Raw genomic sequence first — 23,139 nt, 5'->3', positions numbered from 1 at the left:
CAGGTCTAGAGAAATGATTATTGTGAAATTCCCTGTGTCTTGTCTCGGTGTCACTTTCTTTGTGTAGTTGAGCTGTTTCCTGTTTTATTTGGAAGTTTATGTTGGTACTTTGAAGACTGTTTGTAAACCCTTTTTTTTACATTTTGTTACTCCTGAGTGCTATGTGTTATGATTAAACCTGCACAAAATGAGTCAAAATGAGTCTTATATCTTGCTGCCGTGTATGCGGCAACATTTTGGTTGGTTCCACAAATCTCACTCCGAGGATTATTGAAAAGTTAGCAGCTCTGTGGCTGTGAGTGAGTGAGCTGTCTGGGGCCCATTTTGTTTCTTTACTGTTTAAAGTATTATTTCTGATGATTTAAATCAGTTTACATTATTCTATCTTTTGTTTACTGGACGAAAAGGAACATTTAAATTTATTTAACTGTTCTAATTTTGAACTTGTCTGGACTCATTCTCATTAAATAGGGTAATGTTGTGAAGTGTTGACATTCATGTTAATGTCAGCACATGGTAACAGGTAAACCATTGTGGAGGCTAACTTAAACCCAAATGAACCCAACCACCCCATCAGCTCATTTTAACACAGTTAAAACTCATACTTGTAGGAGTGATGGGCTGCTACATAAAAATACATCATACACAGAATTTTACAAAGTCAAGTATCAGAGTTTCTATTTAAGAACTCTTAATGACTAGCAGCTCTGTTTTTTTCTGTAAAAGTTGTAGGAAATTTTCTGGTGTGATACAGGTGTAACAGTTTGTTGCCTGGTGATGGTGTGGATTGAAGGGTCGTTGCCTTCTGTCTGTGATGTTTTTGTCTCTTTTGTTCTTTCCCTTTTGCTTCTTTTTGCTATTTTCCATCTTTTTCTGTCCCGTCTGGTCAGGTCCAGCAAGATTACATAGATTCCGTGATTTAAAGTAAATAAATAAATGAATCAGATTATCAAGAGGAGCCTTACCCATAGGCCTCCCCTTGGCAGAGCAAATTTGTTCAGCACCATACAGCAACCAAAAAAAAAAAAAAAAAAAAAACATGCCTGTGACAGGGTACCCAAAAAAGATGAAAAAAAAAAACAAACAAAACAAACAAACAAAAAAAACAAAACAAAACAAACACCCACCTTTCTTAAAAAAAACAACAAGAAACCCCCCCCCCCCCCCTCCCGCTGAATGCATGTAACATTGACAAGCATGTAATATTAGATCAAATTAAAAATGAGCAATTCATTTCAAATCAATATTATTTATAAGCCATTTTGTTTTTTATTATGACCAGCATTTCTTTCATTATTTCTAGAGTGCCTCTAGAGAGAGAGTGGCGCCACCGGAAGCTCAAAACGCTTGCCGATCACGTGGTCCATGTAGCCTCCAAAAGTTCCAGGAAGTGCTTGGCGGCCAATACAAAATAATAAGAAAACTACGATAATCGGTAAATAATGATCAATGAAGGCTTTGCTTTGCAATATTTTTATAGTTGTGTTCATTGATATGAATCATGTTAAGTTTACTAAACCTGTATGAAATCAATAGCAATGTAAATCGTAATATTTTCTGTTTTTTTAACTTTATCTTTCAGACTTGACTGAGGCATACCAACAGGTGACGACAATGATTTACCAAGTGACTACACAATAAATCTAGGCTCACAGCATAATGATAACTGTTCTTACAGGAAATCTGTATCCAATAAATAAAATTTAGATCCCAATTCATTTCAAATAAATGGGTTATCTATTCTTACTTATTAGTATCTACTTGTGTGAATTGCTTTTAAGTCTTAAGACTTATTTTGACTGAGGCAGACTGATAACTACACAAGTCTGGACTCACAATATAATGTGTTCTTACAGAAAATCCATGGCAAATAAATAAAATTTTGATTTCAATTCATGGAAAATACATGGCTTTCTATCACTATTTGTTAACTATCCCAAGACTTACTCCCTACATTTACATAATAAATCAGACAAACACCCTTTGTTTTCCAAATGCATTTAATACCTAAAAGAATTCCTTTACAATAAAACTCCACTAGATCAGCATGTCTAGCCATTTATTTTCTCTGCTATCCTTGAATACAGTCTTCACCATGGTATGCTGTGCTGCATGGGGATGCTCCACTCGCTCAGAGAAAGGCGTGCGTATGTATGGCTTCCCCAAAGACAGGGACAGAAGGAAAATATGGATGGCCAAAGTCAGCAGGATACATTTGACCACCATCAGGGACTGTGAAAACAAAAAAATATGTGAGGTAATCATATTAAAACAATGCATTTACACATTTTCAAAGACCATATCATTGGGAAGTTTAATATTTTTAAATTAAACACAGAGAACACATCACAGGGAGATTTATATGGTTGAGGTTGCAGAATGTAGAAAAAAAGACAGGAAACAACACTTAAAAGTGGCCAAACCAGGAAGGTGAAGAAGAACAGTATCCCAGTTAATGTCAGGCAACCCCAGAACTGCTGAAAGTTCTTCAGGACAATGCTGCACGAGGGAAGAGTGATATACTTCCCTTAAGCATCTCTCTGCTTCTCTGCTCTCATCCTGCACACTGGGAGAGTGCTGAGTGCTGTCTAGTGCAGCAAATGCACTCAAGTACAATCAATAAGACGTCCACTTATTTTGTATTTGTATATTTTGTTAAGTTCTTAAGGTTAACATGTTTGTTACATTTAACAGGTTAGGTTTTATAGTTGCAAAGATTGTAAACATATATACTAAGAGTATTGTGCTATCTAATACTGTGTATTCATTTTCATATCTTTGTCCATAATTCCACAGCCTTATAAATACATTAAAATTAAATAAAAATGTAACTACAATCGCTCTCCCTACACATTAACCTCGCTATCAACGGCATTGGATCAATTTATATTGATGAACAGAATTTACATTCATCAGCCTGTGGCATCTGTTGCTATCGTGTGCTAGCATAAACTTTTATCGGTTTATAATCTCTAAATATATTAATCTAGACGGTGACAATCCGTCAACATATTTAATTACTCCTGTCAAGTTGATTTCGATGCACAACTGATATGGAAATATGACTATTAAAACATCTTACCTTGAAGAAGTGTAGCTCCGACAATCTGCTCCATTGAAATACATTGACTGTCGCTTAGCTTTTGCTAACTTCCGGGAACTTTTGAGGGGCTCCATACGCCGCCATTGCTGTGAAAAAACTGAACCATTGCAGTGAACGGAGATGGCGCCACTCTCTCTCTAGAGGCACTCTATTTATTTCCAGCCATTTCACACCCGCCTCAAAAGGCTATTTTTTTTTAGGCAAGTAAGTTTACAAACATGGGTAATGAATAGAATGAAAATGCAAAGGCTTATTAAGTAATAAAATTCTAGCAATACATTTTCCAGCTTGAGGACAACTGATATTAACCGTGGATCTCTGTATTTTGTTGATCACTGGAGCTGAGATTAATGGCACCTTGTAGTTATCTTTCTTTATTTTGGCAAGCATGTTAAAACAGAGCTTTATTTAGATTTGCTTAGAAGTGCTAACATGTGCATATTAACATATATAATATTTAACATGTTCACTCACTTCGAATGCCATGTAAATGGGTTGAAAATTGGTTCAGCTTAGTCTGATTTTCTTCAAACTTGGAACACTTATAGAGGGGTTTATCGTGGACAACTCGTAGAAATTTGGGGACCCTAGCTTAAAGTATGACCGAGTTATGGCTGTTGAATTAACCTGTACACGTCTAGGACTTTATTATTGGGAGTCAGGTTCGAGGACAGCAGTTATAACTTTGTCATTTCTGGAAGGAACGAGCTGAAACCCACATGACCCACTCTGTGGATGTTGAGGAAGATGTGTGAAAAGTTTCATAATTTTCTGACCAAGGGTTGGCGAGTTATGAGCGAGAGAAATCAGACTGACCCTCGTGGCGCACTCTACCCAAGATAGACGTGCTCTGCTGCTGGGAGACGGCGGAGGAACGCCCTGGTGAACTCGACCGTGCTTTATATCCATAATTTCAGCTTGATATCTTCCGAAATGACCAAGTTATGGCCTGTCTCCTCGAACTTAAACTGAGCCTCAATGTTAAAGTAGCCGTGTACACATTTCTTCAAAACAGCATAACTCCCACATACTTTGAGCTATTGCGCTGAAATTAGAACATGGGGTTCCTAGGGGCCTCAGGAACATGTGGTGTGAAGATGGTGATGATTGGACAAAGTTGAATTTTTCACACTTTTAGCACTTTAAGACAATTTTTAGGCAATTTTTGGCCCTTGTCTGATTCACTCCAAACTTTACACACTTGCAGTACTTGCCACCAGGACCATGTAGTTTAAATTTCACCCCTCTAGACCCCAGGATGGGGTAGTTAAGGACCTGGGAAAGTAGGCCCATGGCAGGCCTTTTGTTTACATGTGTAAAGAAGGCTAGCGTTTTGCACGCAGACTAATTAGCTTCACCGTTCCCTGCGCACGTGTAGGGCATGACGTTAGTGATTTGGGGTCTCTAGCCCATTCCCAGGCCGAGATATTAAGGTGTGTGTTTCTTCCAATACATTAACATGGAGGCCTATGGAGGCCTGCTTTGTAAAGTGAGAAACGGGGTGGCTTTTCGCACACAAATGATTTAGCTCCACTGTTCCACCGCACACTTGTAGGGCATGACATTAGTTAATAGTGACCTGATTTTGGGGTCTCTAGCCCATTCCCAGGCCGAGATATTAAGGTGTGTGTTTCTTTCAATACATTAACATAGAGGCCTATAGAGGCCTGGTTTGTAAAGTTAGAAACGGGGTGGCTTTTCAAACACAAATGATTTATCTCCACTGTTCCACTGCACCCTTGTAGGGCATGATCTCAGTTAATACTGACCCGATTTTGGGGTCTCTAGCCCGTTCGTAGGCCACACAGGACCCCGAAACATACAGTGAATGTAGTCGTCCGTAGGGCTCTAATGCAAAGGTTTTCGGGGTCCTTTTATCCTGTAAAGCACTCTGTATTGCCTTTGGTATGAAAAGGGCTTTATAAATAAAGTTTGATTGATTGATTGAAACTTGAGGGTGCAGTATTTTCACTGCAGACGATTGCCTCCAGAAGACCCACACAGCAGTCCTTTGCTGCGGTGTTGCCTGAGTAGTCAGAACGGTGGCCCAAGGAGTAGCCTCATTTATTGTTTTTTTTTGGTTCGTACACTCTGGTTGTTGTTGTCCTAAATTTATTTGTTGTCTTGTTTGAGTTTTCTCCATGCACTGCTTCATGTTGTGATAAATCTCCGCATTCTCTATTTGAGAACTGATCATCACGAAAATTTTTATGTTCTGCTTCAAGCCTTGAAAACCTCTCTGAGACTTCCGTTTCCGGTAGCAGCAACATGTGGTAGGAAAAACTCCGCTACAAGCCAACTACAAAAAGCTCCCTAAATGCTACTTAAGGCAGCAATAAATACGGAAAACTGATGAATACACGACAGAGTGGGAAAAGAAAAAAGGATAATAAGATGAAAGAAGCGTGTCAAGATGTTTGTGGGCAACAAGCGAAGGATGGCCGGGAGAAACATCAGCCAACACACGAAGAGCTGGATTTACTTGGGGAAATACGTTCACTTAGACAAGAACACAAACAAGCGGCGACGGAGAACAGACAAGGTATTTCGAGAGTGGAAAACAGTATTCAGGAGGTAATAAATCGGATGTCGGTGGTGGAAAAGAGAACGACTGAGTTGGAGGAGCGGGCTGGACTCGCAGAAGAAAGGACGACCAAATTGGAGAAAGCCGTGGTCTATCTGCTCCAAAATGAGGCCAAATTAATGGCAAAATGCAACGACTTGGAGGCGCGCGAGAGACGCAAAAACATTAGGATTTGCGGTGTACCCGAGGGGTCTGAGAAGGACGACATGGTGGGGTTCGTGAAGGAATTGATTAGTTTCAAACTTAAACTTTTAACCGAACTGGACATTGAAAGAGCACACCGTGTCGGCGGGAATATACAGAAGAGGACCACGACACGCTCTACTGCCCCGAGAGCAATTATAGTACGCTTCTGCAACTATCGAGTGAAGGAAAATGTGATACAAGCAGCATGGAAACAAAGGAATGTGTACCAGGGAAGAGATATTTACTTCAACCAGGACTATACAGCAGAGGTACAAAAGGAACGAGCAAGAGTCCGGGAGGTCACCAGAAAGCTCAAGGAACAAAACGTGAAGGCACAGACGCGGTACCCGGCTCAGCTGAGGATTTTTCTGGAGGGAGAGACAAAGACTTTTTTACATCTGAAGGAAGCAGCAGGAATGCTGAGAGAGAGGGGCATCTTCATGGAAGAGGATGATGAGACGGAAAAGTTAAAGAAAGATCTTCTGAGTAGCCGTTGGAATGTGGTGACGTCAAATAGGAAATAGACATCTGGGAAGGAAAGATGGACACTAAGAAAGACACTGATCCCACTAATAAAAAGGTAAAAGAAACTAGCCTAGGTAATTGAGTTAAAAGAATGGGGAAAAAGAAGGGAGCGAGATATGTACTGCTTTTCTTTTTATATAAGGTAAATTATGTTGGATGCAGAGTAATAGTACTGCTCTATTTGAGTGTTTAAGCAACTCGTTGCAAGAAAGTTGCAGTGCACTTAGTGCAGACCTCTGAAGGAGTTTATATCTTTCAGAGGCATCCTTTGTTGGAAGTATAAAAACTGTAATTTTTTTTTTTTTTTTTTTTTTTTTTTTTTCTTTTTTCTATTGTTATCGATATTTTAGTTATTTGTGTAATGAAAAACTCAAGAAGAAGGAATATAACTATTTTAGGTTTTAAGGGTAGGATAAGTAAGAGAGAGGAAATGTGCAGGGAGTGTGAGAATTGTTTCATGTTATGGATAGATTAAAATTTATTTCATATAATGTCCATGGTTTAAATAACCCAATTAAAAGGAAAAAAATTCTAAATCAACTTAAAAAAATGAACTCTTCAATAGCATTGATACAGGAAACTCATTTGGGAGATGAGGAACATAAGAAATTACAGAAGGGATGGATAAATCAGGTTTTTTACTCATCTTTTGGGAAGAGGAGGGGGGTAGCAATATTATTTAAAAAAGGGGTGCAATTTGTACCAGAGAAGATTATACAGGATGAAAAGGGAAGATACATTTTTGTGGTGGGCCATATAAAAGACAAAGTTATTTCAATTATGAACACATATGCTCCTAATGAAGAAAACGAACAGTTTTTTAGAGAGATTGCAAATTTAATTATACAAGAGGGGAAAGGAATTCTGATATTGGGGGGAGATTTTAATACAGTACAATACGGGAAATTAGACAGATCGCCACCAGAAAAAGGAACAACAAAAAGGTCAAAAATGCTGAATAATATAATAAAGGATCTTGGATTAATAGATGTTTGGAGGATGAACAATCCAAAAGAAAAAGAATTTACATTTTATTCCAATCCCCATGACAGCTATTCAAGAATAGATTTTCTTTTTATATCTCAGCAAGATGCATATAAAGTGAAGAGTTGCGGGATAGAAACCATTACAATAAGTGACCATGCACCTACCCACTTTACAATGGAATTGGAGGGAGATTTCTGTTCTCTCAAATACTGGAGGCTTAATGTGTCAATTCTAACCGATAATGTAGTGGTTCAAGAAATTAAACAATGCATTAAGCAATATATGGAAAATAATGATAATGGAGAAATCAACTTAACAACCTTGTGGGAATGTGGCAAAGCAGTAATTCGAGGGAAAATTATTGAAATAACATCTCGAATTAAAAAATCAAGAGAGCGTCGTCAGAGACAGTTAGAGAATGAAATAAAAAAACTGGAAATAGAACATGCTAAAACTTTTAAAAAATCTAGTTTGTTAGAATTGAAAGATAAACGATATGAATTAGATCAGTTGTTATCATGTAAAGCAGAATATGCTCTAAGATCGATGAATCAAATGTATTATGAAAAAGGTAATAGAGCAAATAAATTATTAGCATTTCAAATAAAAAGGAAACAGTCAGAGCGGTCAATAATAAAAATCAGACATCCTGTTACTAAGGAAATCAAGATGAGACCTAAAGAGATTGCAGAATCATTTGCGGAGTATTATAAAATTTTATATGATGATAAAGATAAGGATTATTTAGAGAGAGAAATGAAAACATTTATGAAGAATATTAACTTACCGACACTGACTACGGAACAAGCAATGGAAATGACAGGACCAATTACCTTAACAGAAATATTAGACACAATCAGAAATTTAAGAAATAATAAAAGTCCAGGAACTGACGGGTTCCCTGGGGAATTTTATAAATGTTTTATTGAAGACATTGCACCCATATTAGAAAGAGTATTTAACTATGTTTGGGAGTCGGGAAGTGTACCAAAATCATGGTCAGAAGCTCTTATTTCTGTGTTACATAAGGAGGGCAAAGATCCTGTCCAATGTGAAAGTTATCGTCCGGTAAGCTTACTCTGTAATGACCTAAAGATACTAACAAACATAATGGCGAATAGAATGAAGAAACATGTATCAAAATTAATTAAACCGGACCAAACAGGATTTATACCGGGAAGGCAGGGTACCAATAACATTAGAAAAGCTTTAAATCTTATATCATGTGCCAAAAAAAGCGCAAGTACAAATGTACTTTTGAGTTTAGATGCTCAAAAGGCATTTGACTGCGTGAAATGGAAATATTTGTATCATGTATTGTCTGTGTTTGGTTTTCATCCAAATTTTATAAACTGGATCAAACTTGTATATAAAGAACCGCAATCAAGAATAAGAGTAAATGGATGCTGTTCTGACTTCTTTTCTTTAAAAAGAGGTGTAAGACAAGGTGATTGTTTAAGCCCATTATTATTTGCTTTAAGTATAGAACCTTTAGCGGAATATATTAGGCAAGACACAAATATCAAGGGAATCTTAGATGAAGGGGGAATAGAAACAAAAATCTCGCTGTTTGCTGATGATATTCTCTTGTTTTTAAGAGATCCAGCCTCAACGCTGCCAACACTAAATATTATTTTGAAAGAATATGGGAACATTTCGGGTTATGTGAACAATGAATCTAAATCAGTAGCTATGGTTATTTCAGGTAATTGTCCATCTGATATAAAAGAAAAGGTGAAATTTAGATGGACAGAAGAGGGATTTAGATATTTGGGCATTTTTATTACACCAGAACCATCACGTTTATTTGAAGCTAACTATATAAAGGTTATAGATGAAATTAGAAATGATATGATAAAATGGGAAATACTCCCCTTGACATTAATGGGACGAATAGAAGTAATAAGGATGAATGTTTTGCCAAGGTTATTGTTCTTGTTTCAATCCCTTCCTATCCTGCTTTCCAAAGAAACCTTTATCAAAATAGACAAAATTATGTCCAAATTTATATGGAGAAACAAAAAACCAAGAATAAGGTATACATTACTTCAGAGCCCCAAAGAAAAGGGAGGTTTAAACTTACCTAATATTAAAAAATATTATTGGGCATCACATCTAAAGGTAGTGAAAATTTGGATGGATAGCAATGAGGAGACAGGATGGAGGGAAATTGAGCAAAATTCATGTCCAAGGATACCTTTAGAATCTTTGCCATTTATAACAAAAGAAATTCAAAATAAAATAAAAATTACAAATGAATGGGTTAAAATAACATTGAAAATATGGAGGACAGTGAAAAGAAAATTAAATATGTCTGGTTCAATCAGCAGGGCTACTAAAATAGTTTTAAATCCAGATTTTATACCCTCAATGGAGGGGGTATATGGGAAATGGGAAGAGAAAGGACTATTATACATTGGACAACTTTTTGATAATGAACAGATGAAATCCTTTGAGCAATTGAAAAATGAATTTAATTTAACTGCACAAGATTTCTACAAATTCTTGCAAATTAGAAATTACCTTAATAAACACAAGGAATGGGAAAATATTCAGAAGAAACCAAATGAATTAGAAGAATTGTTAATGCAAAATTTAGGTACTAACAAAAAGGTAATTTCAAAATTGTATAAAGCCCTACAGATTGAAGCAGACAACAACTGGGATATAAGGAATAAATGGGAGAAGGAAAGAAATATAACAATAATGGAAGAAAGATGGGAGAAATCCTTTAAAGATGGATATAAGATATTGAATAGTATTTCATGGCAAGAATTCGAATGGAAATCTAAAATGCAATACTTTATTGTACCAGTAAATACATCCAAATATAGTAAAATGTCCGACAAGTGCTGGAGGGGCTGTGGCCAGACAGGAGACTATATACATATATTCTGGAATTGTCCCAGACTTAAAGAATATTGGGAGAATATAAAGAGAGAAATCGAAAGGATTTGTAAGGAAAAAATAAATTTAGAGTTGCAAACATTTTTGCTGGGTATAATACCAAAAACGGTGTCTAGTAAAAATAAAAAAATTGTTCAAATTCTTATCACAATAGCAAAAAAAGCAATAACAGTCTCCTGGCTAAAGCCACAACCTCCTAGCAGGGACCTTTGGTGGGAAAGGGTTAAAGATGTAATGGGAATGGAAAATGTAACAGCAAAGCTACGGTTTAGAGTTAAGAAATTTCAAGAGATATGGGCACCTGTACTTAAAGAGATGGATAAATTATAACTACCCTTAAATTGCTATTTGATTTTTTTTTTTTTTTTTTTTTTTTTTTTTTTTTTTTTTTTTTTTTTTTTGAGAAAAGAATATTATTAGGATTATTAATTAATTTAAGGTTTTAATTTAATTTTGTGTAATTTAGGGTGTTATATTGTTTTAGTTAAGGGAATTATTAGGTAAGGTTTTGTTAATTGTAGGATCACATGGTATGAACTGTATGTATTGTATGAAATGTTTTCTTCAAAAGAAAAATAAAGATTAGGAAAAAAAGAAAACCTCTCTGAATATCCTCTGTGGCATAGATGGTCAGAAGAGCTTTGACCTCCTGTTAGTCGTAGCTGCAACAGTGTTTATATATATAAACAGATGTTAAAAGATCCCAGTCTTCGCAGGAAGTACAGACGGCTTTGGCCCTTCTTGTACAGGTGATCTGTACAGCATGTCCAGTCCAGCTTGTTATCCAGCCACAACCCGAGGTACCTGTAGTTGTCTACAATCTCCACCTTGTTGTCCCTGATGGTCACTGGACGCGGTTGTGGGCTGGACTTCCTGAAGTCAATAACCAGCTCCTTAGTCTTTGAGGTGTTAAGCTGGAGATGGTTCCTCTTACTCCAGGTGACAAAGTCACTGACCAGATTCCTGTACTCATCCTCTCCATCATCCCTGATAACACCCCACGATGGCTGTGTCATCTGCAAACTTCTGGATGTGACACAGCTCTGAGTTGTAACAGAAGTCTGAGGTGTAGAGTGTGAAGAGGAGGGGGGCCAGCACCGTCCCCTGGGGTGCTCCTGTGCTTCTAATAACAGTGTCAGATGTGGTTTCCTTTAGCCTGACGTACTGCGGTCTCTCTGTGAGGTAGTTACCAATCCAGGACACCAAGCAGGGGTCCACCTGCATCTCCCTCAGTTTGTCCAGAAGCATCAGGGACTGGATTGTGTTAAAGGCACTTGAAAAATCCAAGAAGAGAATCCTCATTGTGCCCCTCCCCTTATCCAGATGTACTTGGACAAGGTGTTGGAGGTAGAGAATAGCATCCTCCACACCCACACCTGCGCGATAGGCAAACTGTAGGGGGTCCTGGGCCTGTTGCACTTGGGGCTTGAGGAGATTGAGGATGAGCCTCTCCATCGTCTTCATCAGCTGGGATGTAAGTGCCACCGGTCTGTAATCGTTCAGCTCACCAGGGCGGTTTTTCTTTGGAACTGGAACAATACAGGATGTTTTCCACAGGGTAGGCACTTTCCCCAGCTGTAGACTGTGGTTGAAGACATGCTGGAGCGGTTCCCCCAGTTCAGCAGCGCAGGTCCTAAGCAGACAAGGAGGCACTCTGTCAGGGCCTGCTGCTTTCCATGGGTGGAGCTTCCTCAATTCTCCCCTCACCTGTTCTGCTGTTATGTGTGGATGGTGTTGAGATGGGGGGAGGGGTAAAGGTTGGCAGAGGGGCTGCACAGGGGATGAAGTCAGGGAGGTTGTGTACTGCAGTGGGGGAGGGGGGACCGTGGGCTGGTCAAAGCGGTTAAAGAAGATGTTCAGCCCGTTTGCTTCTTCCACTGCCCCCCCCCCCCCCCCCCCCCCCCCCCACGCTGTTATGGCCTTTGATCTGAAGCCTGTGATGGTGTTGACACCATCCCAGACCTCCTTCATATGGCTCTCACTCAGTTTATCCTCCACCTTCCTTCTGTAGGTGTCCCTCGCCACCTTCAGGCATTTTTCACCTCCCGCTGTGCTAATTGCATTGCCTCCTTGTCATGGTTCATGAAAGCCACCTTCTTCCTGTTGAGGGCAGCTTTGACATCTTGTGTTATCCAAGGTTTGTTATTTGGATAACAACGGACAGTCTTATTGGGGGAGACTACATCCAGCGAGAAGTTGATGTAGTCTGTCAGACAGTGAGTCTGCTCCTCTATGTCCTCACCATGTTGTCTCAGCAGTACATCCCAGTCAGTGATGTCAAAGCAGTCTCTCAGAGCATCCTCTGCCTCAGGTGACCACTTCCTGATTGAGCGTGTGGGTTTACAGTGTGTGCAGAATTATTAGGCAAATGAGTATTTTGACCACATCATCCTCTTTATACATGTTGTTCTACTCCAACCGGTACAGGCTTGAAAGCCTACTACCAACTAAGCATATCAGGTGATGTGCATCTCTGTAATGACAAGGGGTGTGGTTTAATGACATCAACACCTTTTTCAGGTGTGCATAATTATTAGGCAACTTCCATTCCTTTGGCAAAATTGGTCAGAAGAGAGATTTGACGGACTCTGAAAAGTCAAAAATAGTGACATGTCTCACAGAGGGATGCAGCACTCTTAAAATTGCCAAGCTTTTGAGGCGTGATCATCGAACAATCAAGCGTTTCATTCAAAATAGTCAACAGGGTCGCAAGAAGCGTGTTGAAAAAACAAGGCGCAAAATAACTGCCCATGAACTGAGGAAAATCAAGCGTGAAGCTGCCAAGATGCCATTGGCCACCAGTTTTGTCATATTTCAGAGCTGCAACATCACTGGAGTGCCAAGAAGCACAAGGTGTGCAATACTCAGGGACATGGCCAAGGTAAGGAAGGCTGAAAAACGACCACCACTGAACAAGACACACAAGATAAAACGTCAAGACTGGGCCAAGAAATATCATAACGCTGATTTTTCTAAGGTTTTATGGACTGATGAAATGAGAGTGAGTCTTGATGGGCCAGTTGATGGGCCCGTGGCTGGATCAGTACAGGACAGAGAGCTCCACTCCGACTCAGACGCCAGCAAGGTGGAGGTGGGATACTGGTATGGGCTGGTATCATCAAAGATGAGCTTGTGGGACCTTTTCGGGTTGAGGATGGAGTCAAGCTCAACTCCCAGTCCTACTGCCAGTTTCTGGAAGACACCTTCTTCAAGCAGTGGTACAGGAAGAAGTCAGCATCGTTCAAGAAAAACATGATTTTCATGCAGGACAATGCTCCATCACCCGCATCCAAGTACTCCACTGTGTGGCTGGCCAGAAAAGGTTTAAAAGAAGAAAAAATAATGACATGGCCTCCTTGTTCACCTGATCTTAACCCCATAGAGAACCTGTGGTCCCTCATCAAATGTGAGATCTACAGGGAGGGAAAACAGTACACCTCTCTGAACAGTATCTGGGAGGCTGTGGTTGCTGCTGTACGCAATGTTGATCGTGAACAGATCAAGACACTGACAGAATCTATGGATGGCAGGCTTTTGAGTGTCCTCGCAAAGAAAGGTGGTTATATTGGTCACTGATTTGTTTTTGTTCTGTTTTTGAATGCCAGAAATGTATATTTGTAAATTTTGAGTTGTTATATTGGTTTCCCTGGTGAAAATAAATAAGTGAAATGGGTATATATTTGGTTTTTCTTAAGTTGCCTAATAATTATGCACAGTAATAGTCACCTGCACACACAGATATCCTCCTAAGATACTAAAACTAAAAAAGCCCCACTCCAACTTCCAAAAATATTCAGCGTTGACATTTATGAGTCTTTTGTGTTCATTGCGAACATAGTTGTTGTTCTATAATAAATTTAATCCTCAAAAATACAACTTGCCTAATAATTCTGCACACCCTGTATATATATATATATATATATAGCATAAGATAAAAAGTTCAGTCCAAAAAGAAACTCTGTAGAACTGGTTCTGAAGCGTGTGTCAGCCTGAGTTAACCAGTTATCCAAAATTTAGTTTCATTATGAAAATCCAAGAAAAATAAAACCATAACTAAAAGTAGAAGTATCAGGCAGAAAAGGAATGAACTAACGGAGCTAATCAGTCCAAAAAGGAACTAAATCAATTATGCATCTTGAATGCAGGCCCAAACTTTAGTATCTGATGATGTTCGTGACATCCACTTAATTGTTCATGCCTCATCTCTCTCTCCCTCTCTGGCGTTCCGAAGAGGTGTCCTAAGAAAATGATGTCTCTAGAACCTCTGAAAGATACTTGCCATTTCTGAAGAAGATTCATGTACAACTCCAGGGGAAGTTGAAGACAGACTAAAACTTTGTTCTGAGTTTCACAAGTGTTGGTGTGATGACACAACCCACAGAAGGATGTGGGACCATTATTTTGACCAATAAGCATTCAGAATGTCTGATAGTTTCGTAAAGAGTATCAAATTAAATATTTGTGAATATATCTGCATGCCCAAGTTATTTTAAATTTTATTTTATATTTTAAATTTTAAATTGTCTGTCTTCTTTATTACCCTTTTGGTATGTCAAGAATAAACATTTCTGGGTGTGTTTCCAGATGTACTGTTTACAGTTAAGATTGCTTGTAAGAAGGGGGTTTATCAGTTGAAGAAAAACACAAGTTTTGAAGGACAGAGGTTCTGGTGATGAGTTATATCTGAAATCCATAAAACATTTAGTTTGTTATAAGGCAAATCCTGGTAGATTTATGCTTAAACAAAAGTTCAATCTTTATTTTCCGGTGGTCCGGTGATAGCCGGAACACCATCTGTACCTAATAAGAGCCATCTCATCACTGGTGCATTTTCTGGAAACCACCTTGCCCTAGCTGAGCAGTCTTACCCCAGCCAAGCCCTACAGAGAATTCTCATTTGAGGGGGCTCCCTATCCAGCCATTAAGTAATGCTCAGCCACTCCTCATTGGTGCAGATAACACTCACCTGATCATTGCAAAGGAACCAGTATATCTTGGCAAGGGAGGTGGACCGGTAGCAATTTGTACAGAGCTTGGCTGGCCTCTGCAGGAGCCAGATAAGACATTACCACATTCAGCAACAACTAATTGTTACTTTACCAGTTACAAACCATCTCTTGATGACCTTCTCCATCATGTGGCCTGATTATGGCAGCTTGACATTTTACTATTCAGAAGTGAAAAGGTAGTGACATGCTCACAGCAAGACCAGCAGACCATCCAACTCTTAGAGGAGCGTACTGTATGGATTAGAGATAGAGACACCCTGAGATAGGCAACTCTGCTTCTGCAAGTAAAGAATGCACTCTATCACACAGCCCCCATTGAGGTTGCGGTGCCAACCTTCCACCAAACTGAGAGGAGCTTGGCAAATGACCCTATTAAAGCTCACATCTATGAGACTGAGATTAAGAAACTTCTTGATGCAGGCTATGTCCAGCAGCGCACTGAAGAGGAGATAACCTGAACACAAGAGTCCATCCCTCATCATCTCGTGAAGCATAATGGGAAGCATTTGCTCATGTTCAGCTGTTGCTTCTCATATCAAGATCTCTCTCTGAACAACCAGCTTGCTCCAGGTCCGACTCTAGGGCCATCACTGCTGGGTGTGCTATTAGGGTTTCGGAAACATGAAGTGGCAGTAAGCAAAGACATAAAAGCAATGTTTCGCCAGGTTAGGAATTTTACCCGAGGCCCAGCCCATTACGCCTCATTTGGATGAACCTTTGAACTACTGTTCAGAGTACCCACTCTTGTGCATAAGCACAAACAACAGTCAGGACCCATCCCCCCCACCTGAAAGTGGAGGGAGGCTACCTTTTCATCCACCGGGGGGACCTCAATGTTCAGGTGCCAAGTTGGGAGGCAATGAGCATTCTCCCACCTGCTTGGCGCCTCTCACCTGGAGCAACTCCATAATGGAAGAGGGTCAAGCCCCTCTCGAGGACAGTGGTTCCAGAGCCCAAACTGTGCGTCCAGATGAGTCCAACTATATCTAGCTGGAACTGCTCAACATCGCACATCAGCTCAGGCTCCTAGGGGGCTCATGTCACCCTTTCAAGCTGAGTCAAAGCGGGCCCCATGGGCAAAGCCCAGCTACCAAACACTCACCTCCGTGCCCCACCTCCAGGCCTGGCTCCAGAGGGGGGGCCGGTGGAACCCATGTCTGGACAAGGGAAACCTAAGTTCATGGTATGTCGTCGTCGTAGGGGTGCTTTGAGCCACGCTTTCTCTGGTCCCACTCTAGACACCTGTTTGCCATGAGTGACCCTACAGGGGGCATAAAGCCCCGGACAACATAGCTCCTAGGGTCATCAAGATGTCCAAAGTCCTCCACCACGGTAATGTGGCGGCGCAGGGAGGGCTGAAAATGAGCAATAAAATATAATCTGGTTCGGTTATAGTGTCACTTTATTGGGGTGTTTTGACATTCAGGGTTGTGTAGCTCTACTAAGATGTAGAAAATAAAAACTCTTAAAAAGTGACTGCATAGAGGAGGAAAATGATCATTTTTATCTTTTAATTTTTTAGAACATATTGTGGTACAAACCCCAATGTATTTGCCATTTATCAAAACAAACAGTCTATCCTTCAGTTTTTTTCTTTTTATATTAAATGTCAACTTAGCTAATTGTGTGTGGCATTGAAAAGCCATCAGTTTCTGAATAAAATAAAATGCATGACTTGTACTCTTCACAACATAAATAACATGTACCACTTATTCATGCTAAGCATGGCTGAATGGATTTCACTTTACAGCTTTCAATTCTCTTGTCTGCACCTCAACATGCTTCCTGTGTGGTTGAACATGTTTTTGCTTCTACAAACAAATCTAATGTGCGTGCGTGCGTTTTTTGTTCTTCCTACTTTTTGGGCAGTGTATAACTGCAGAACCAGTTTGCAAATTTACGTGTCGCTTGTATGTCTTCCTAGTACCGTTTTGATTTTGGCAGGCAGCTGGTTTGGTGTTGGCGCAGTTTACTCGCTTCTCCCTTTAGGGAGTTTTCTCAAGACTGAAGCCCACATCTAACCTCACCTACAGAGGGATTTTTTTATTGTAGTATTTTTCTGTTTCTATGTGTAATCTGTGACTAGGTGACTAGCAAGCATATCATTGCCATCTCATTGGCCACATTTAAAACTGTATGAAGGTACTTTGTGCATCTGGGCAGCCATCCAGTGTTCAAGATTCAAGGATTCAAGGATTCAAGGAACTTTATTGTCATACCAGCTCACATTTACATGTTTATGGTACGAAATTAGAACTGAGGTCCCGGTTTGAGCCATAAGAAGGAGGGCAATAAGTGAAATAAAATAAGACATGAAAAAAAAATAGAAATATAGGCTAAATATAAATAGAATATAAGCTAAATACAATAGAATATAAACAGCAAAATTTTAAATAAAAATAACAGTAAACACTAAAGAGCCCAGTTAGCATGTGCAGCCTAGATAAATATGTGCAAGTTTGTATGTGCATGAGGTAGTGATAGTCCAAAGTATAACACTTCTGATATTAATATTAGTGATATTGCACTTGTATGGACAGCAGGTAAACATGTAAACATGTGGACAGGAACTCCCCTGGGGGGGGGTAAAGTGTTTGCAGTGCAGGTCTGTTTGTCGGAGTGGGGGGGTGGATTCAGTTGGGGTGGGGATGGGGGGGTGGGGGCAGGGCAGCAGGGTTTGGGCTGATGTTCAGAGGTGGGGAGGTGGGGTGGGGAGGGGTGGGGTAGGGTGGGGGGGAGTCTACAAGGCATGGCAGGAGTTCAGCAGTCTGACAGCTTCGGGGAAGAAGCTGTTCCTGAACCTGGTGGTCCTGCTCCTTATGCATCTCAGCCGCCTGCCTGAGGGGAGGGGTTGGAAAAGTCCATGTGCTGGATGGGTGGAGTCCTTCATGATGCGGAGGGCCCTCCCCCTGCATCGTGCTGTGTAGAGGTCTGAGGTGGTGGGAAGGCTGCTCCCCATAGTCCTCTGTGCAGCCTTTACCACCCTCTGCAGAGCCTTCCTCTCAGTGGCGGTGCAGTTGCCGTGCCACACGGTGATGCAGGTGCAGAGGACGCTCTCCACCGCGCCGTGGTAGAAGCTCCTCAGGACAGCGCTCCCTAGTCCGGCTCGCCGCAGCTTCCTAAGAAAGTAGAGGCACTGGTGTGCTTTCCTGACCAGCTGGGAAGTGTTGGTGTTCCAGGTGAGGTCCTCGGTTATGTGCACACCCAGGTACCTGTAGCTGGAGACCACCTCCACAGCTACTCCTCCGATGTGCAGGGGAGGAGTAGGGTGCTTATCCTTCCTGAAGTCCACCACCATCTCCTTGGTCTTCTTCGCATTGATGCAGAGGTTGTTTTCTCTGCACCACTGCACCAGGTGTTCCACCTCCTCTCTGTATTCCGACTCATCGTTGTTGTTGATGCGTCCCACAACCGCTGTATCATCTGCAAACTTCACTATATGACAGCTGGGATGTCTCGCCGAGCAGTCAGCAGAGTGAACAGGAGGGGGCTCAGCACACAGCCCTGAGGAGAGCCGGTACTGAGGGTGATGGAGGAGGAGGTGGAGTTATGGATCCTGACAGCCTGAGGTCTGTTGGTCAGAAAGTCCAGGACCCAGTTCCCCAGTGTGTTACTCAGACCAAGGGTGGAGAGCTTCTGCACCAGTGTCTGTGGGATAATGGTGTTGAAGGCAGAGGAGAAGTCCAGGAAGAGCAGGCGGGCGTATGAGTTTCTGCTCTCCAGGTGGGTGAGGGTTGTGTGGACCACTGATGAGATGGCATCATCAGTGGAGCGGTTCTTTCTGTATGCATACTGATGTGGGTCCACGGTGTAGTTGATGGAGTCTTTGATGTGGGCCATAACCAGCCTCTCGAAGCACTTCATGACTACCGGGGTCAGGGCTATGGGTCGGTAGTCATTCAGGCCTGTAACTGTGGGACACTTTGGGACGGGAACAACGGTTGCAGTCTTTAGACAGGTGGGAACAGATGCCAGCGACAGTGAGGTGTTGAAGATGTCCGTCAGCACCTCAGCCAGTTGGTGTGCGCAGTCTTTCAGTACACGCTCTGGGATGTTGTCTGGGCCAGCAGCTTTGCGGGGGTTAATTCCTCTAAGGGTCTTCCTCACATCAGCAGTGGACACACAGAGGGGCGTGTCACCAGGTGGTGGTGTTAGTCTATTGCAGGGAGGGGCTGTGTTTCATCTTTTAGCAGAAGCTGTCATTGTGGTGTCCTTGTTGTGTCTGATTCTTTTGTTTGTTAGACTACAAGGCAAAAAAAAAACCAAAAAACAATGTGCTCTTCTCCCACTGTCTGGTCTCACAGGTGAGAAGCTACTTGTTACTTGTCCATCCTTTTCATTTTTGGAGGATTAGTAGCTGATGAAACCAAACCTCTGAAGTCTATTAACTCCTTGTTTGAGCTTTAGTTATCAGGACGCAGCAATGCCACTCTGGTTGGTGCAGCTCCGAGGTGGTAATTAAAGGCGTCGCTGAGGATCTCAGCCATCGCAAAAGAAAAGGGAGGTAAAAGTGTATATATATTTCAAAGCTGCTCTGAGTGCTCTTGTAACTGTTGCCAGGCATAAAAGATGGTGGCAGGAGGGTGAATTTAGAGTGGGTTGATGCATCCCTTTGACAGCAGCTGGTTGGAAGTTAACTGTGAGGATAAGTGTGTGTGTTAGCTGTTAGGAGTAAAGGAAAGACGAGAACGTTGGTGTGGCTTTGAAGAGTGGCCTTATGTGGCTGGATGTCTTTTAACCGGCTCTTTATTTTTTGCTTCAACCATGTAGTAAACTTAAATATGACTGAGTGAAATGAAAGGAAGTGACTGAGATCACACAGAATCTCGTGTCACTCTCAAGCAGGTGTAAAGGGGGAGTGTGGGACTGAAATGCTGGAGCTGTTTAAATCTTTGCCCATTCTTTAATCCTCACCTTGTGACTGCTGCCTGTGACACGGTGCTAAAGCCCAGGCCCTTTTCTGTCCACTGCTCTGTGTATGTAGGCTGTGTTTTGATAGCCTGCTCTTGCCATAATGTATCATTGGTTCCAACAGTCTGTAGGCTAGTAAAGAAGGCGATTACTCTTTAATGGGATCTGTTGGTCATGAGGCTGCAGGAGTGCTGTGGAGATATGCATGTTCACACAGCAGTGTGACAGCAAATTACAGAAGTTATGTTGAATAACACAAGTGTGAAAACAATGCAGGCAGAAGCACATGATGTGGACGAACTAGTGCGAAAATGTCTCTCCTGACCACAAGTGCTCAGTAAGCTCATCAGTTCTCAATAGCTTCGAGTGCTTTGCATTGCTGTGACATTCCAGAGGCTGGATAATTTCCAGTATTGGCTAGACTGCATTTTTTTTAGTTCATGAATCCATTTTTCTTTTTGTTTTATGCTGTTTTAAAGAGCAGCTGTTATTTGTCTTTTTATCTAATATATTCCAAATTCTTTCATACTTTGATTTTTATTCTTTAAATCCTGCCTTTTTCACATACTTTTCCTCTTGAAGTCTGCGTGAAGGACGTACCACTTCTAAGTGTTAGGATGCAGAGATGGGGACTCGAGTTTGCGACTCGGACTCGAGTCGCACTTAAGTCGCACCTAAATTGACTTCAGACTCGACTCGGACTCGCGGCTTGGGACTCGTGAACAATCTTTATTTTCTGGGCGTATTTTCATTGGCAAAATTGAAATGTCAGAGAAGCTTAATATCATTTCCTCCTTTTGCCACATGGTAACCATGGTAACCAGATGATACAACCCCAGGTGCGCGGCTTGCAGCCCCGCGCATTGATACTTTGTTCAAATGACACTATGGCGACCGACAGAGCAGATGCTGGCGCTGCCGCAGCAGTACCGTTCATTATTACGTTTGGCTTTAAAAACTTCAAACAAGAGAACAATAAAAGAAGCGCCGACTGCAAAGTCTGCAATACAAAGATTAAAGATGCAGGGTCAACCACATCTAATTTCATCAGGCACCTAAAAACTCACCCGGACAGGTGGGTCACGTTAGCCTATATGCACGGTTAGCAAACATGTTTAGTACAGCTGCAGCTATGTTTAGCTTACCAGTTTCGTAACTGAACATTTGAATGCATCAGTGAATGTCAGTTTGCTTGTCACACTAATTTGAACGGAGCAACGTTAACGTGGCGTTTATTATCATTAGTTTATCGTTACTGGAATATTAATTGTTTTCTGGTACTTTAGTCTGTCATTTTTAGCATTCCTCTTAATATTAAGAAATAGAATACATTTTCCTTTTAAAGGAAATCATTCATTGTGTGTTTTCATTTATATTGCACTGCAGTACTCTTTTAAAGTGATCATATAACAACTAATCAGTACTGATATTTTATGAAAGTAGATGAAGGAGGGATAATAATACAGTTGATGCTTTAAATATATAAAATATAGCTGGACAGCGTTCTTATTTCTTAGTTGACCGAATAGCAGCAGATAAGAAGGTTCATTAAAAAAGAAAAGACATGGGAAATTATTTTATCGAGACTTGAGACTTGACTTGGACTCGTGACCAAAGACTTGAGACTTGATCAAGTCTTACCCCCCAAAGACTTCAGACTTGACTTGGACTTGCAAAAAATGACTTGTGAACATCTCTGTTAGGATGTGACCTATTGAGTGGTCGAGAAAGTTCTTATATTTATCTATTTTTTTCTCCCTCAATCTTCCCTCCTTGTGAGAAAGGAGAAGGCTGAGTTGCTGTAACTTATCATGGTTTTGTGTGTTTTTGTGCGTGATGCTCAGAGTGTGAGCACAGGTTCCAACAGGGCAACGGTGAACTTGTGTACCCCCTGTTGTTTTCCCAGGCCTGTTTCCCAGGTTTAACCTCCCTCCCTCCTTTCACTACCATAATACTATGGAGCCATGTGAACTCTGGCATTTAATCTTCTCCCTCTCTTCTTGCTCTTACCGACTCCTTATGTTGGATTTCTTCACATTTCTCAGAGCTCCAGTCTTGATGGCCTTAGCCCTCATTGAAGGCAGGATGAAGTATGAGGATGCCGTGCAGTTCATAAGGCAGTACGTATTTACTTAACAGACTGTATTGGATAAAATGTGATTTAGATAATTTAAATAGTTTTCCAAGATAGTGACCAGTTGATTTGAATAGCCTTTTAGATGCTCTGGCTTAGCCAACTAGCTGCTAACATTAGTCAAATATTCAGCTGGCAGATGTGAGGTTAAAAAGTGAAACTTATCCTTGAACATCCTTAATGACATTACTTCCTGCTCTCCTTTTTGTCTTCTGCTATCTGTAGGAAGAGACGTGGAGTCTTCCACTCCAAACAGCTTCTTTACCTTGAGAAATACAGACCCAAAATGCTGCCCTTCATGTTCTTCCCTCAATAGTGACTCAGCACCACGTGGAAAGCACAGGACACCTCAGTACTGAATAATGACTCACAGCCCTCAACTGGTAATCACGACTCCTGACAGTCCAGGAAACAACTGAGACTGCTCCCTCTGCTGGTCAAATGATGTTATGATCAAGGCAATCCAGGAAATGCAAAGGTCGAGTTCTTCAGCTTCGGTCCCCAGGGGCCACAGCTTAGATCTCCTCAACAGCTTGTCCTGAAATTCTACACAAACCTGTTAGTGACTCGTTACTTTGATCCAGGTGAAATGAAGCAGGGAAACATCAAAAAAGTAAATGCCAGTGTCTCTGAGGACTGCAGATGAAGAAGCTTGTGTGAAAAGGTTGAAAGCACAAACAAAAACAAATGCGTTGTCAAGGTTGTACTTTTTATGTTTTTTACACCATATTAGTATTACTTGCACAGCATGTTGCATCCATTGTCTGATCATTTGAGCAAATGAGTGGAGTGC

The 23,139-nt window shown here is 41.0% G+C and overlaps 1 pseudogene; it reads left to right on the top strand.

The window, feature by feature from the left end:
• LOC121628234 overlaps positions 1-22,677 on the top strand; it is a 59,398-nt pseudogene extending 36,721 nt beyond the window's left edge.
• The last annotated feature ends 462 nt before the right edge of the window (positions 22,678-23,139 follow it).

Source organism: Melanotaenia boesemani, chromosome 17 (genome assembly GCF_017639745.1).
Source record: "Melanotaenia boesemani isolate fMelBoe1 chromosome 17, fMelBoe1.pri, whole genome shotgun sequence".
NCBI lineage: Eukaryota > Metazoa > Chordata > Actinopteri > Atheriniformes > Melanotaeniidae > Melanotaenia > Melanotaenia boesemani.
Note: the sequence above shows the minus strand (reverse complement) of the source record. Positions and strands in the feature narration are given on the sequence as shown.